Genomic DNA, 12,613 nt, shown 5'->3' with positions numbered 1-12,613 from the left:
CAACTTCAGGACAGGTGTGCCTTTTCTTCCCGAGGCACAGCATCTGCCCTCATCCCCAAAACCTATCTTTGAGCGTCAGCTCTGTGTTGGGCACTTTGGGAAGCGCTGGGAACGAGGAGGTGATGTTAAAGTCTGTCTAAGGATGGCTGCGTATCGAGGGCTCCTGTGTGCCAGGTTCTGCGGGACTTGCTTTACGTGCAGTGTCTTTGTTAATGGTCAGTCCTACAAGTTAATATTACATGCATTTTATAAAAGGGAGACTGAGGTTCACAAACGGTAAATAATTTGCCGGAGATCATAGAGCTAGTAAATGTTAAAGCTAAGATTCCTGCCCGGATCAGACTGGTCGCAAACTGCAGGTTCTTAACCTCTGTCTATAGTGCTCTTTTCTACTTCTTCCTGGACACATAAATTCCTTTTATTCTCACAGTCTTTTTTTTAATTTTGAGACAGAATTTCGCTTTTTTGCCCAGGCTAGAGTGAGTGCCGTGGCATCAGCTTAGTTCACAGCAACCTCAAACTCCTGGGCTCAAGCAATCCTGCTGCCTCAGCCTCCTGAGTAGCTGGGACTACAGGCATGTGCCACCATGCCTGGCTAATTTTTCTCTATATATTAGTTGGCCAATTAATTTCTTTGTATTTATAGTAGAGACGGGGGTGGGGGGGTGTCTCGCTCAGGTTGGTTTCGAACTCCTGACCTCGAGCAATCCACCCGCCTCGGCTTCCCAGAGTGCTAGGATTACAGGTGTGAGCCACCTCCCCCGGCCTATTCCCACAATCTTTTAAAACTTGATCTCTATGTCTTTTCACACTAACACATGGCTGATTGAAAAAAAGAAGAATTTTCACGTTGTGGAAGTAATCCACTCTCTTTGTAGAAAATACAGAAAACATGAAAGAGACCGTTTTGGTAGGACATTTGACTTGGACACGTATAAATGAACGTAAAACTTTAACTTAGGACAAATTTAGAGTGCTTAAAATAATCTCATGTCAAGTGTCTCATTGGTTCCTATTTTTTCTAGTAAACATTTAAAATAAATAATTATGAAAATAATAAACTCTTTTTTGACACCTCAAATAAAATGGTATGTGAACCACCAATTTGGAAACATGGTAAAAGACAAGCAGTTCTCAAAGTGTCTCACTGACCTCTGAGGCTCTCCAAGACCATTTCAGGGTACACCAAGACAAAACTATTTTCATAATAATGCAAAGACATTTTCTCTTATTCTTTAAGTGGGGAGTTTCTAGAGGCCTGCATGATGTGTGATATTACAACAGTTTAGATGTAAAAGGTATGAAAAGCCTGTTGTCTTCTATGAAGCCACATAAAGATTTGCAAAATGCAAAACAATGACATTCTTCTCTATTGTGGAAAGTAGAGTTATTTTTAATAAAAATATGTGTGTATGGGTTGTTATTTTTTTAAAGTTAAAAAGTTACCAGTTTTAATTTATAATACTGCAAATATGATAGTTATAATCCACATAAACAAAAGATTTTTGAGGACCTCAATAATTTTTAAAAGCCTGAAGGGGTTCTGAGACTGAAAAGTTAGAGAACCTCTGTAATAGATCAGTTCTGAACAACAGACAATTCAAGATTTTCTCATGTATTAGCTAAGAAATAGCTGATTCCTTTAACTCAAAGAGAATATTGCTTATAAACAGAGATAACACAAAACTGAAAGGGGATAAAATGACACGATAAAATTTTATTAATTAAAAATGACTGAGGAATCAAAATCTTTAAAAAATTTATAGCTAGACCATGGAAAATTGAACTTGAGGACAAAACAATGAATCAAATGTTTTGTTGAAAGTCTATAATAAAAATTTGATCTTACATTAATTTTAATAAACTGGAAATGAGAAGAATTAAAATCAATTTTAATCTTCTGTATGGTAATTTATCAAGGAATGAAATTGATTTAATTGCTAAGAATGCTTCTTAGATGAAAATTCTTAATTTTATGTAATTTGAGTTAAACTGTACTCATTATATAGTCAAGACATCAAGGGCAATATTTCCACTAGGTCTAAGTAGTAGATCAAATATTTCTCACCCAGAAATAAAACAAACACAAATACTTAATGTGGCTTTGAGGCTTATGTTCTGGCCCTTGCTTCTCTCACCCTAATCTTCTCCCTCTTGGCCTTGCTGTCTTGTGGACCCAATAACCAGAAAAGTTTATGCTGTCCACTTTCCCTCTTCTGCTTCAGAGTCTTTGTCCTCGTTGTTCTCTCTACCTAAAATGCTCTTCCTCTCCTTTTTGGCTAGGTTAATTCTACTTCAATAAGCCAGACACTTTGATTAGAAAGCCTTTGATGACCTCCCAAGACATTCCCTGTTTGTCATTCTCATAGCTTCTGTGCTTCTTCTTAGCACTTACCACAGTTATAACAGCAAAGTTATTACGTTTATCAGCAGGTAGGTACTGTGTCACCAGCACTTATACTGTAATTGGGCATTGCATGGAGTAAGAATTCAATAAATAGTTGCCAAATGATGAATGGACAACCAAATGGGTATCCAGAAGAGTAAACCAAAGAGTTGGGGAGCTATGGTCTGAATATTTTTGTCCCCTTAAAATTCATATGTTCAAATCCTAAACCCCAAGGTGATGGTACTAGGAGGTGGGGCCTTTTGAGAGGTGATTAGTTCATGAGGACAGAAATTTCAAAATGGGATTAGTGCCCTTATAAAATAGGCCCAAGGGAGCTTATTTGCCTTTCCACCATGTGAAGACACTGTGAAAGTGCTATCCCTGAACAAGGAAGTGGACCCTCAGCAGACACTGCATCTGTTGGCACCTTGACCTTGGACTTCCAACCTCCAGAAATGTGAGAAATAAATTTCTGTTGTTTACAAAATACCCAATCTATAGTATTTTGTTATAGCAGACCAAACAGACTAAGATATGGGAGATGTGGTCTATTATTCTTCTCATCCAGACATACATGCAGCAAAACCAGAGAACAACACAGAACAATCAAGATTTTTGCCCAGGAGTTTGCAAAAGGCCAAGGACACTGTAGGTTTCTCCTTTTTTGATTCAAAAGCCTGGGATCCTCATGTTACCTGCTAACTGAAAACATGCCTTGCAGCCTCCAGGAAAGAGCTAAAGGCCTGGAGGATTGGGGGTATTAGCTCCTTCAACTCCCCATTAAGAAGGAACTTCACCATGGGCTGGGGATGTCCAAGCCAACTCAGGACTCTGATAAGGACTCAGTTCACCATTTTCTTTCTTTTTCAGACAGAGTCTTGCTCTGTCTTCCAGTCTAGAGTGCAGTGGTGTGATCAGAGATAGCTCACTGCAACCTTGAACTCCTGGGCTCAAGTGATCCTCCTCTGCCTCAGCCTCCCAGGTATAATAGCTGAGACTACAGGCATACACCACCACACCAGGCTAACTTTTCTATTTTTTTTTTTTTTTTTTGTAAAGGCTGGGTCTTGCTCTTGCTTAGGCTGCTCTCAGACTCCTGGCCTCAAGCCATCCTCCAGCCTCAGCCTCACAGAGTGCTAGGATTACAGACCTGAGCCACCATACCTGGCTCACTTCACCATTTGCTTTTAGTTACTTTGTTTCTATTTTTGGCTCTTTCTTTTGTTTGCCTTAAAGTTTTAACCCTTGTACTTCGGAATTGTTTAAATGTTTTAACCCTGTCTTTATGTTGTGATTTTTTTGGTATTTTTATTTAATTTTACCAACTCCCATTAAATATTTAACTTTCTGACTTTTCTTTTCCCCCCCATTTATATTACTTACTTCATGTTACTATATCATCTTATTTTTCATTATCTTTCCATTAAAGTTTAATCTTTTTTCTTTGGTTTTAGATTTTATGATTCCTTTTGTGTTGGCTTGTTATTCTACTTCAATTTTTTTTCAAGGTAGTAACAAGATTTTGCATGTTGATATTTCAGTTTTTTTGTTTTTAAAATATCTTAACATTCCTTTTATAAATTTTCTAATCAAATTTCTTTGGGCTTAAGGGGGCCCAATAATTTATACATCTATGCCCAATAATTTATACATCTATTCCCTTTCCAAGCTTGGAAATAATTAAGAAAATGTTAGTGGGAGTCAGGCAGCTGGAATTCCATCTCACTGGACCATGGAGAATATGGCTTAGTGTAAAAGCACATATTTGCTTGTACATCATTGCTGCTTTGTGCTTAAGTAGAGTAGAGAAGCAGAGAAGAGAATGGGAGACTTTAAATGGGTTAACTCCATGCAATCAATAAAGGTAGCCCCATGTCAGTCACTCACCAATAAGATAAATCCTTTTAATGAGGAGTGGATTGAGAGGCCAAGAGGGTTTGGGGGAACCAGAGGCATAAAACTAAGCACTCTCCTCCCCATATAATTGTTACCTTTATTTTTTAATAAAGGTAGCCTTTTAATAAAGGTAGCCTTGGTGAGCCTCCCAAGCCCCGCCTTTTCTCTATGGAGTTGAGACAGTATAGGGATAGGGCTCAGGCCTCAGTTCTGACCCAGGGAGGCAACATGAGACACCACGACCCAGCTTAATTAACTATAAAAGGAAAATAAAAAGAGCTCCTACCTGCTGGAATTCAGCCCATAACCATATAAAGCAGGGCCCAACCACCTGTCTCTTGAGTAATGTTTTCTAAGATCACTGAAGCAAGATGCTGACACTAGCTGATAAAGAACTTGACCACAGGCTGGGCGCCTTGGCTCACGCCTGTAATCCTAGCACTCTGGCAGGCCAAGGCGGGCGGATTGAGCGAGGTCAGGAGTTCGAAACCAGCCTGAGCAAGAGTGAGACCCTGTTTCTACTATAAATAGAAAGAAATTAATTGGCCAACTAATTTATATAGAAAAAATTAGCTGGGCATGGTGGCGCATGCCTGTAGTCCCAGCTACTCGGGAGGCTGAGGCAGGAGGATCGCTTGAGCCCAGGAGTTGAGGTTGCTGTGAGCTAGGCTGACGCCATGGCACTCACTCTAGCCTGGGCAATAAAGCAAGACTCTGTCTCAAAAAATAATAAAAATAATAATAATAATAAAAGAACTTGACCAAAAAGATCTAACCACCTCAGACCAAAAAGGACCACCACACTGGCCTTACCCTGACTTCCGTCTCATTATAACTATTAGGAGGGGACTCATAGCTTGGTCTGAGAAAGAATTCTCAACACAAAGATTAGAATAGTTTCAAAGAAAGACAGTTTATCTTACTTCCCAAAAGTGGGAAGGGTGCAACACAAAAAAAAGGAGACGTATAGGCGCCAAAGCTAAGGGGCTTGGAGTTTTTTAGAGAAAAGGGGTAACTAAACAGTTAATGTAAGTTGATAACAGGAGGCAGCTGTGAAGCAGCTGTGTCTGTTTATCCTTTTTTCCCCCCCTCTTCTCTGTAAGGCTGCTTTCTCAGAGTCTTTGCAATATGGTCTGGCAGGAACTGAGGTGGTGAGCTTGCACCCTTGCTGTCTTCTCAGGGCTCTTCAAGGCTGTTAAACTCTTAGAGAAGTCACAGATGATTAGTCTTAAAGATGAGTTGAGCCCGAGGTGATCAATCAGACAAGGGCTATTGTGCTGTGATCTTTCCCTTCAAAGGGACAATTATGTGCTATGAGTTTATTCCTCTTTCTGTTAGATAGTTTATTTTTCTCTGTTAGATAGTTTATTACCAAGGTCACCCTATCATTCCTCCCTGGCTTTGGTTAGAATTAATAGTCTTATTAATGGGCTCAAGACTGGGGTATTTGGGTGGAGGTCTGTTTTTCTATAACTGCTTCCTGCTGATTTAGGGTCAGAGAGTTGTCCCTACCTGAGAGTCCAACTGACAGTCATTAAGGGGGAGTGGCTGAACTCAGATAGTCTTGAATGTCAGAGTAGAGGCAGGATGTGAATTACATTGAAGAGAAACTGAAAGGGCTGTTTTACCCTTTTTTCTTTAGTTTTAAATGAGTTTTCATCGTATACATTGTTGTTAGAACTGGCTGTTTTAAGTAACTTTGAATTAGTGATATCCTAGACGGTGAGTTTATCTTAATACCAGTAACTTAGCAACTGTAGATTTAAAGTAGACAGAAAATAAAAGAGTTTAACAGAAAGATAGCAGTTTGACCCTTTGAGCTCTGAACTTTTCTTGATGTAATTTGTCTGTTAATTTAAACATGTGTACAAGAACAAAACAATATGTGGAGACCAGTTGGAGTCCTAGAAACCTGACATGTCTTTAAACTTTTTTTCATAGACTGTTCATTTTTATGTCATATATTAATATAGATGACCACTTAATACAAAAAGAAATTTAAGAGATATTAAACCCAAGTCTGGGAACACCACATCAGAGAAGTTTTCATGAATCTTATCTAAAATCAACCAGTACTTAAAATACCTTTCCTGGGTCTAAATGGCATAAAAGCCCAAACAGACGAAACAGAGGGATTACCAATGTGTACACACATACATTAAATGGACTCTATTTCCAATAAAGAAGTCTAGGGAGTGTCAAATACAATCAGAGGTCCTACTCTCCAAAATGGTTGAGGCTTTTAATCCAAATGGGAATCTCTCTGGAATTCCCCAAATGGAAAGAGAGGAGTTTTCTGTAAATAGCACTCATTCATCAGGACAAAAATGTCAAAATCCAAAGGTCAAAGATCTGTTCTTTTCTGACAATCAGAGATGTGTTTGGGGTTGTCACAGTGAAGTCTATAACAGAGAGAGTTACCCTGGGCTTGGCCATCTCAGTGTTGCAAAGTGGAGCCTGTTCCAAAGCTGGGATCTGTCAGTCAGACTGAAGTAGTCCCAGAAGATCCATGGTTAAGGAGGATGCCAGCACAGGGGGCCCACCAGTTATGGAAGGCAAGTGCAGTCCCCTGTGTCTATACTTCAGTGACTCAGCTGACTGTAGAGGAAGCAGGGCTCAGTTCCTGTAGATGAGTGTGATCCTGGTGCCTTCTTACCTGGGCCTCTCAGGTAATTCTGTCTCTGAAAAGCCAGGGGGTTGTGTATCAGTGGAAGGAGTAGTTTCAAGACTGAGGCATAAAAGAAAGTTCCCCGAGAGAGAGAGAGAGACATGAGTTCTCCAAGACAGAGGGAGAAAAGTGAGATCCCTGTATGGAGGTAGCCTGTATGGGCCCCCAAATGCTAGACTGGGAACTTGTGGTACAGGCTGAGAAAGAATTCTTGACACAAAGATTAAAATAGTTTTAAAAAAAGTTTATTTTACTTACCGAAGGTGAAAGGGCATGATGCAAGAGAGAAAAAGTGTTGCTCCCAAGGCTAAGGGGCTCAGAGTTTTTATAAAAAGGATAACTAAACAGTTAATATTATAAACTATTATAGTAATAAGAGCTGACTATAAAGGAACTAAGTCTATTTATCCCTTTTCCCCCTCCTCGCCATGAGATTGCCTTATCATGTGGTCTGACAAAAACTGAGACAGTGACTCACACCTTTACTGTCTAGTCTGGACTCTTCAAGACTGATAAAATAAACTCTTTAAAAAAGTCACAGATAGTTAATCTTAAAGACAATGAGTTGAGCCCAGGTCGTAAATCAGACAAGGGGCTGTTGTGCTGTGATCTTTCCCTTCAAAAGGACAATTATGTGCTATGAGGTTATTCTTTCTTTCTTCCTTCCTTTCTTCCTTTCTTTCTTTCTTTCTTTCTTTCTTTCTTTCTTTCTTTCTTTCTTTCTTTCTTTCTTTCTTTGTTTATTTTTCTCTGTTAGATAATTTATTAGCAAGGCCATCCTATCAACCTCATTTTAATGCTAAAAATCATGCCCGGGGGTGGAGATTTAACATGCTAATGAGATCTACAGTGTATGAAGAAGCATATGATAGAACTACACAGGTGCAGGTGCACAAGAGAACCTCACCTATATATGCTTATACTTCACCCTTTTCCTGCCTAAGTCTTTTAAAAATTATCCCTGAACTCCCCTTCTGGAGTCAGCCTGAGGATTTTTCCTCTGTGCTGTCTCCATTATGTTCAAACATAAGCCCCACTAAACCCTTGCCTGTGACTCCTGTTTGGCCTCTCGCTAATTTCTGTTGTACAGAGAGCCCAAGGGTAAGAGAGTGGGGGTGAGGTTGGGGGTAGATCGGGCCTAGGACTACCATGTGGATCCCACAGCTTCACTTAGTTTCTGCCAAGCACACATGAGCCAAGGCAAGAACAAGGTTAAGTCCCAACTGATTCAACTGGTAAAGATACAATGAGCCACTTTTAGAGTCAGACAGTCTATTACTTACACAGATGAGAAGAAGATTGGCCATAGGTGTCAGCTCATCAAGGTCATTATTCTACACATTAAGAAGAAGGACACTGAAACCAAAGGGACTAGGAGATTGCAATGCATGTCATGAGGTACCCGTCGCTGAGGCGCTAACTCCAGACTGCAGCTGATGGTTTTATATACTGTCACTGTTATGAAGGGCTGGGGCAGGGAGACCCACACCACTTCATGATGAGAAACTGCCTCATGATAGCTTCTCAAGGGAGACTGGGAAATGGCCTCATAGAAGCTCTTCAAAGGCCTTTTGTGCTCTTGGGCTTTAGGAGGATCACCAGGCATTCAGCCAAGACTGATTAGCTTGGGTCAAGCCTTTGTCTGCAAATTATTTGTGGATATATGTGGGGCTCCATGGCACCATGGCAGAGCCTGTCCCTCCAGTCTCTTGGTACTGTTTCTCCCATGGCCTTCTTCAGAGGGTGCACCCCAGTGATGATTCCTGGTCCTCAGTGAGGCTCATCTTGCCCTTCCACCATTTAGATGCTTAGTCTTCCTGCCCACTCTTTTGAAGGGACACTTCTCTAGCTACTTCCTCAAGACATTTTTTTTTTTTGAGACAGAGTCTCACTCTGTTGCCTGGGCTAGGGTGCTGTGGCATCAGCCTAGCTCACAGCAACCTCAAACTCCTGGGCTCAAGTGGTCCTCATGCCTCAGCCTCCCGAGTAGCTGGGACTACAGGCACGTGGCACTATGCCAGGTTAATTTTTTCTATTTTTAGTTGTTGGCTAATTTCTTTCTATTTATAGTAGAGATGGGGTCTCGCTCTTGCTCAGGCTGGTTTCAAACTCCTGAGCTCAAGCAATCCTCCTAGCTCAGCCTCCCAGAGTGCTATGGTAACAGGCGTGAGCCACTGTGCCCAGCCTAGACATTTTGCACCCTTTGGTTACCCTTGATTATTTCCTAACTCCTACAGAATACTGGCATCACTGAGACAATATGTTGATGAGACAAAGCTGAGTTTATTCTTATTGCAGTCAGAGAGAACACTATCTTGAACAGAGTCTTAGTAGCATCTGGTGGGGAGTGCAGGGGAAGTTGGGATATTCATGAGTTTTTAAAGTCTGGCTGAGGGAGGCTTTATGCAGGGCCTTAAGTAGGTGTGAGAAAGCATTGGTAGGTATAGCAAGGCAGTGATTTTGAGGCAAGGGGTTTAAAGAGTCTTGGTGTATAATCTGTCATTTGATACTTTCTATTGAAGAATTGATGGATTTCTCAGGAAGTCTCTACAGTGAACAATAAAGTTATTTGCAACTTTTATCTTTCTGCACCAGTGTTTCAAGGAATAAAATTATGTTGATGAGAACAGTGGAATAGTAATATCCAATGCTAACGTGGACAGCAAGTTTTTGTAGGTTTCAGTTGTCACTTGGGACACTTTTTCTGGTGACAGTCAAAAATGATCCTCTCCAGATGATTGACTCTCCTATGAGCTCAATATCAGGGCTATTGTCTTCCTCCAGGTAGCCTGGGTAACAGAGAGAATGGCCTGAAAGAGGGTAAAAATGTTTTCTCTCTCTTCAAAACCCCCTCATCTTTCTTGAGAACCAAAACCTACATCCCTGCCTCAGGCCAGTGGTGGGGAGGGGCAGGAAAGAGTCCTGTGTTCTTTGCACCACAGGAGATGGCTTGGGGAATTACCTGGGTGGAGGTCACAAAATTGTCTTAGCCAAAGATGGGATTATGGGATTAATCAGAACATTTAAAAGTTCTGTACTTCTGCTCAGAGAAGGACATTGGGACTTGGAGACAGGACTCTGCCAACCTCCTCATTTGCCAGAAAAATTAATAAACTCCTTTTTCCTTCCCCTCAAACCACTTGTCCTTGTTCTTCTGATGCAGCCTTAGAGATGTGCCAAACTTTTTGTAACACCTGTACATTTTCTTTGCTCCAAAATCTGGTGTTGGGGGATATGTTTGGATTCAAAAGAGAGAGCGAGGTTGATGCTGAGATTATGACCAATGTAGCACTTGATAATATCAATCCCTATGCTATGACCAATATATTTATTCTCTATTAATAATTTCTGGTTTTTCAGCCTGATGTTGTTTTTCTTCCAATGAATAAGATTCCTCTACTAGACTGTGACATAGTTGGGGCCCAAAGATAAGGTTTCTAAATTACCTCATTTAAAAAACTTCAAGCAAAGTTACTATATCTATTTTGGCTGCATTAATCATTTGACTGCAGGACCCATAAATCCCAGGTTTTAGTTTTCTCTTTTTCCTGGTTATAGGGGAAAAATCTTTCACAGAGATAAAGATGGGCTAGTTATGCTCATTTTTTTCATATTTGTAGGGAGGAAGGGGATGCCATACCACAATATCATAGACTGGGTGACTTAGACATTTATTTTCTTCTAGTTCTGGAAGGCTGGAAGGTCAGGGTGCCAGTCTTAGGACTCTTCTCTTGGCTTGTAGGCATCCACTGTCTCACTGTGCATTCACATGACCTCTTCTCTGTGCATGAGAGAGAGAGAGAGAGAGAGAGAGAGAGAGAGAGAGAGAGAGAGAGAGAAAAGAGAAGAGAGAGCTCTCTGGTGTCTCTTCTCATAAGGACATTAATCCTAAGGTATTCCATAGTAGGGAGCACAGCTACTGCCCTGCCAAGGTTCACTGAAAAAATCACTGACATGAGGCAGAGTAATTAAATGGAGAAAAAGACACAAATTTATTTAACATGCATACATAGGAGCCTATAGAATGAAAACAACTCTTGGACGAGGTTCAGAAGCTTACATGCCTTTCTGGTAAAATGGGTTATGGGAGGGGGGAAAAGAGGAATTCTGTTGAGGGGCAATAAAAGATTACTAGGAAGGATGAATGGATGGGAAACAAAGATTAACTGATGAATAGTTCTCTTTGCAATTTGAATGAGTCTGACTGGCGTTGTCTTCTCAAAGAGTCTGTTCAGGGGTGGTCACATTTCAGGGTCTTCATAGGGAGGAGAAGAAAAGAACAAATGTTCTCCTAGGTGGGTCTAAATCTTAGATAAAGAAACTTCAACTTTTTGGGAGAGCCTTGATGGTTGAATGGGAGGTCAGAAAGAACTTGAGTCTTCTTCACTCTGTCCAGCCTGTCAAAATGATTTGGGGTGTTGGTTTTAGAGCCCCAGTACCACCCTTATGACCTTGTTTAACCTTAACTGCCTCCTTGTATGCAGTACTTCCAAATAGAATCAAATTGGTGTTTAGGGCTTTAATATATGAATTTTGGGGGACATGATTCAGTTCATAACACTCTATTCTTTAGAAATCCTTTTGTCCCAATTAATTTCTCTGATAAATCAGATGAGATTTGCCTTGATATATATTCATATATTGCCTGTGTCAGACCGTCCAATCTCTACATGGGTGTTGAGCTACAATTCTGTGATCTTTGGACTTTTATCTGTGCTAAGAACCCTGCAATAGAAAGAACCATTTAAATACCCAGTCTGTTGGAAAACCAATGGATACCAGCCTCAAATCATTGAGAGACAGAAGATTTTCCACAAGCCACTTCTCTGGGGACCACAGGGAAATGTTGAATGGCAAATTCCGCACCAACCTCATTTGAATACACAGTCTGCTCAATTTGAATGACTTTTCATGTATATCACCATAGATTGTGCATCTCTGACTTACCATTCTCATCCCTCAGCTTATTTTTGTGTCTGTGGCTTCTACCAAGGTGGCATCTGTTTTTCTTCACCTCTTTCAACTGCTGACCTCTTTTTCTTCTGTCTTAGCTTCAGCTAGCTTCCTTTTCTCTGTGGGTCTCTCAGCTGCCTCATGTTCTCCCCTCATCCTCCCAGCTGGGACTGGATGTGTTGCATATTCAAACATCCTGACAGAGAGGAGAGGATTGGTTCCTTTTATTGCTCTCCAACAAAATGTCCCCAGGTTCTGCTAAATTCTCAAGTCAAGCAACCTCAGAGGATACCACAAGCCTCCGTGGCTGCCTTGGCATAAGCAAGAATTCCTGGTGCACTCCATGGTGACTCCATGGTGACCAACTAAGGTCATCCGTCGCCTTAATGTGCGGAATGCTCTGTGGCTGTTTTGTTCCAAAGTGGGCTCTGTGTGTGGTCCACATTCATAGTTTCAGGACTAGTCTAGTCACTCTCTGAGGCTTTGCTGTAGGTAGTAGTAGTTCCCTTAAAGTCTTTCCAGATCAAGGCCAAGTAAGAAATGAAATGTATTATAGTTCATTAGCATTCTAAAAATGGATATCTTGAACTAAATGAAAGTGATTGATTTTTTTCCTTACTTTAAATATTGGTTTAGTTGCCCTGGTGTCTATTTGTGCCTTGCTGTGATTGAGCTGGTTATTTCGGGGATGAAGAGGTGAAATGGAG

Source organism: Microcebus murinus, chromosome 1, assembly GCF_040939455.1.
Source record: "Microcebus murinus isolate Inina chromosome 1, M.murinus_Inina_mat1.0, whole genome shotgun sequence".
Taxonomy (NCBI): domain Eukaryota; kingdom Metazoa; phylum Chordata; class Mammalia; order Primates; family Cheirogaleidae; genus Microcebus; species Microcebus murinus.
This window is presented reverse-complemented; position numbering follows the sequence as displayed.